The sequence below is a fragment of the Periplaneta americana genome, chromosome 2 (assembly GCF_040183065.1).
Source record: "Periplaneta americana isolate PAMFEO1 chromosome 2, P.americana_PAMFEO1_priV1, whole genome shotgun sequence".
Taxonomy (NCBI): Eukaryota; Metazoa; Arthropoda; class Insecta; order Blattodea; family Blattidae; genus Periplaneta; species Periplaneta americana.
The window spans coordinates 140326635-140331975 of record NC_091118.1 but is presented as its reverse complement, the minus strand read 5'-3'; the positions used below and the strand labels follow the sequence as shown (position 1 = coordinate 140331975).

Here is a 5341-nt window from a genome sequence, read left to right as displayed (position 1 = left end):
GGCCTACATAGATAAAGTGCTGGTGTTTGTAATGTCCATGGCCGATGTTTTTTTGCTTGGCTATTGCTTTGTAGGCCTATATATTATAATTACTTAAACTTAGAAAATTAATGATCTCTGATTTTAAGAAATAAAGGACACTTTATACAAATCTGGCTTTCAGGTAGTAGCTCCCTGTAAAGCAGGTTTGAATAATTTCAAGGAAAAATTGTTCTGGAGCCGGGTATCGATCCCGGGACCCTTCGCTTAGCGCGCGAACGCTCTACCGACTGAGCTACCCCAGGAACTCGTTACTGGAGGTACGTTAACAGAAAGCCACAAATTAAGTCACACAGTACTGTGTGTATTCATAGTTGAGTTCTGGCGTCTTGTCAGCTCATTTGAGTTGTGTGGATATAAAAGGAAAAATTGTGACGGTGTCGTGTATAGTTCCTGGGGTAGCTCAGTCGGTAGAGCGTTCGCGCGCTAAGCGAAGGGTCCCAGGATCGATACCCGTCTCCGGAACAATTTTTCCTTGAAATTATTCAAAGGACACTTTATTTGTAACATACACGGAATAAAGGATGTAATTGATATTTTGTTATTTGAAGTGTTGTATCAGTGAAGAAGAGTGAAGTGCGTTGTGTAAGTGAAGTGTGTTTGTGTCACTGAAGTTTTATAGTTTATAGTGGCAGTGCAAAGTATTTGAACAGTGAAATGTTTTTGAAGTGTTAGTGAAATCGGCATAGAATCTGTGTAATGTGTCGTAGTTCCAGCGCAGTGAGTGAGTTGTCAGCTAAATGAGTGTAGTGCTGAAAAATACTTGTGCAGGTATGAACATATCATACTCGTGGGTTTTAGTTTGAACTTAGAGTTAAGATACAAATTATATTTATATATCATGCTTCATTTAATTTAGGATGCTCCTTGTTATTTACAGTGTGAATAAATACATACACATACATACATACATACATACATACATACATACATACATACATACATACATACATACATACATATATTCTCAGTGACAATAAAAAGTCTTCTCCAAGAGAAAGACAGTCGAAATAAGGTGGTAACCTGTTCTTAAACAATTCTGGAGTTTGCAATGAGTCAGGCTACCTTCTTTTCCCTTCCTGTCGTTCGTGAATAAAACAATATCATGATCTTAAAACTACCCAAACATCAGGTGTGACATTTTAACAAGCTTTATTTTCGGACATAAGACCTCATTTGAAGATATATTATCAGAAGCGCCATCTGTAATCACAGACCTATCTCTCCAACCAACAATCTTCAGTTATGAAGTACCTCTCTGGAGAAATCTGTAGAAAATCCTTTTAGAATAAGCTTCAGGGCGAGTAACCTAACCGAAACCACGGCTTGGAGCAGTCGCAATGGATTGTGGGAGAGAGATTACTACATTTTAAATACCTGAACTAAAATGAGACGGGAGAAAGAGTTGCAGGTACCGAAAAATAACGGAATTGCTTTGGAGCGTGCTCCGTCGTTCACAGCCAATCAACTGAGACCGGGTGTTTGCAGGAGATCTTGACACCTGATAGGTAGGTGGTCCGTGTCACTAGGCGATCTTGCTCATTAGAAACTCCTCCCGTGCTTTGTTATCGAACTCCCTTATCGGCACTTTTAATGAAGTTCTTAGACGGACCGCAAACAATTTTGAGAAGTTTGACAAAAACCTCTCTAAAGTTCAATCAGGCGGAAGAGTTTTATAAGTTTAAGAAGTTGCGACTCGTTTCGTGTGTAAAAGTGTTATAAGTACTGGGTACAAGCTAATATTTTCAAACTGACAGCTTCTTCAAGAGCGGTCGGCTTTTTAACAAATTACCAGCTACTCATTCAAGCGAAAACACGTCACCCAAGTGAGATTTTTGTCTGCTTTCAGCATGTGCATACAAAATACAACTTCACGTATTATTAGTCACGATTCCGAGTAAGGTTCAGAAGATTTTTCAGGGAGAATTTCTTCTTCTTCTTCTTCTCTCTTTTTTTCTTATTTTGTTTTCGTTCTTTCCTCTACAGCTACAAACCATCTTGGACTTTAGGCGATCGGACCTAACAGAAGCAAACATGGTGAGGTACTTACAACAGACAGCATGATACTGCATCTTCATCTAAGACAAAGCAGGACGTAACGCTGAAAGCTGATTGTCGCTTTCGTTTAGGACAAACATTGTGGCGGAAAATGTAGAGTGTGTCTAATAGCTCAATTCAGTAATCTGTCTTCCCATATCGGAACATTTTTAAAACTTTGGGCTAACCATGCTTGATTCTGATTTGATAGGCAGAACATTTTATTTCGAATATGTCAACTTCTGATAAACTAATTAAATTTTATGATTACCTATGTGACAATTATATAGTTGAAAATTCAATGTTTCCACCAATTATACAGGGTGATTCACGAGGATTTACCGTCACTTACGGCGCTTATTTTCGAAGACATTCTGAGATTTTTTTTTTTTTAATATTTAGACTTTTGCATTGCAGTTTTAGAATGCCGAAAACGTATATGACGTACAATTTTGCTTTCCCTATTTTTAACTGTTACATTAATTTCTTTATCACATCTATTCCGTACCTTACTTTCCTTGCATGTTGTTCGTCTAGTTTCGGTTCCTGCTGCAATAAACAACAACATTCATTTTCAAAGTTTCAAATGAAAACGATCGCCAAGTGTTGGATAGTAATAACCTTGTATGCGGAAAAACTGCGTTCAACATCGGTTGAAACCAAGAGCGCATATTATCAATTTCATTTCTACATCAAGTTTAATGTAACAGTTAAATATAAGGAAAGCAAAACTGTACGCCATATAGGCCTACGTTTTCGGCATTCTAAAACTGTAATGCAAAACTCTAAATAAATATATATATATATATATATATATATATATATATATATATATATATATATATATAACATATTTTCAGACTTATATTTCACCACTTTGTGACATATAAATATGATTTCCAACAATTATTTTCTACCTCACCAGCCTTTTAGACCTTTCTGATATTAACCCTTATATACTGTACAATGATTGTATTGTCTTGATTTTATAATATACATTAATTGTATACAAAACACGGCACGTGCTTGCTTAAGCGTGTGTCAAATTCGCTTCCGCTGCCTGTACTTGAAACACGTGGACTACATTCTGTCCGGCGTCGTATGTTCACCTCAGACTAACACAAATATACCGATGTCACGGCCCTAGTTACAATACGTGAAGAAACATAGGCCTATTATTTCATTTCACGGAGTTCAAAACATTAACGGCTGCTGGTATGAAATATGGCTAGACCTATGGCTTAAAACTGTACGTCTATAATAAATATATTTCTCAGTAAAGTGGTTTAGAAAATATAAGTAGGCCTACTACAATGAACTGTGAACTTAAAATTAAAGAAATTATTAAGAAAACTTAACATAAGGTTACCTATAGGGAAATTTTGAACCCCTTACTAACTTATTAACATTGCTCATACGGGGTTAAATTCATTTATTTTAATTGTTCGTTTAAATATTGAATGCTTTTCTTTAGTTCTTTAACGATATTTAACGACGCTGTATCAACTACTGAGTTGTTTAGCGTCGATTGAATTGGTGATAGTGAGATGGTATTTGGCGAGACGAGGCCGAAGATTCGCCATAGATTACCTGACATTTGCCTTACGGTTAGAGAAAACCTCGGAAAAAAGCAACCAGGTAATTAGCCCAAGCGGGAATCGAACCCACGTCTGAGAGCAACTGCGAATCAGCAGGTAAACGCGCTACCGCCTGAGAATCATCGGTGGCTTTTAATATGTTCATTATTCTTTAATCTATATAATATATTTTAATTTATTTTAGTACATTTAATAGGCTATGTATTTTTGTGATAAATGATAATGATCGCTCGATTGATTGATTGATTGATTGATTTAGACAAAATAGAGCTGTACCTTATTTTCGGAAGGAATGAGGCTACATATTTAGGAGATAATCTGGCAACTGCGATACATTAAGTTAAGACTCGGTATTAGATTTTCCAGAACTGAATTTGATTTCAGATGGAAGGGAACAGTTGTAACTTCTTTCCGAGAGGAATGTGGCTACGTATTTGGAAGAGAATCGAGGACCTCCGGTTCATTAACACTGTGTGTAAGAAGAGAAGTAGAAGAAAATACGAGTAAAATTTGAAATAACTCCGATTTGGATTGTCCGGAATTGAATTTGATTTCAGATGGAAGGAAATAGAGTTGTACCTTCTTTTCGGAATGCATGGGTATACGTAATTATTTAGGAGGAAATCTTGCAACTACGGTTCAGGAACGTTGTGTATAGGTATAAGAATAAAATAAAATTGGAAATAACTTTGACTTGGGCTCTACGGAAATGAATTTGGTTTTCGGATAGGAGAAAATAGAACTTTGGGCCTACTTTCTTTTTGGAGGGAGCGAGGCTGCGTATTTAGGAGGGAAACTGGCTACGTAGCTATTTAACAAGGTAATCTTGCAACTCCGGTTCAGGAACAATAAAATTTTGCCTCTTCGGAAATAAATTAGATTTCAGATTTTTGGAGGGAATAAGGCTACGTATTTAGGAGGGAATCTGGCAACTACAGTTAATTAGTACTCTGTATAAGAAGGGAAACCAAAGATCATAAAGTTCGAAATAACTCCAGAAACTTAACCCTGGCCTTCGATATGCAAATCCGACACACTAGCTAACGGTGTACCATGACATGGTGCATACTCAGGTTTGCTATTCATGTACAGGCCTAGACCTACTCTTTCAGTACAGTAGACAGACTATTCTGTCAGCATTATAATGTTGAATGGAGTATTTTTTATGCACGTGCTACACAACAATGTTTTGAAAACATAGTGAGTGTTATAGATTCCATCACACAAGTCGGAAGTAGCTACGAGGTGTGGCCTTTGTCTCAGAGCGCCCGTACCACGAGCCCTCCAGTACAGGTGGTGGTTCTCTTCAATTGTGTGTTTTTCAAACAGGACCTCCTGCAGTGCTTTCGAGTGTCCAAACTTTTGTATACAAGTATCATACACTCCATGACTGATGAGGCTTGCTAATTGACTGGAAGCAGAGGAATAACAACCTATCTCCCACTTCGGACATCCTCATGGGTGTGACACTTTAAAGCAGCAACTCTATAATAACTTTGATAAATATTTGTTTGTATTACTCACATCGAAAATTTAAGTGGGTTACCAGTCCTGAATTTGTTGTTACTTTCATCTCTCAAATTGACTATTTTTCATTATATAACATATTGCTGTTTCTCCAAGATACGATGCAACAACAGCACATGCCTCAGCAGGGGCAAAGGATC

The 5341-nt window shown here is 37.1% G+C and overlaps 1 non-coding gene across 1 annotated transcript; it reads right to left on the bottom strand.

Annotated features, from left to right (window-relative positions):
* Window positions 1-211: 211 nt before the first annotated feature.
* Window positions 212-284, bottom strand: TRNAS-GCU (transfer RNA serine (anticodon GCU)). The gene has a single exon. It is a non-coding gene; the product is annotated as a tRNA-Ser (tRNA).
* Between the last annotated feature and the right edge of the window lie 5057 nt (window positions 285-5341).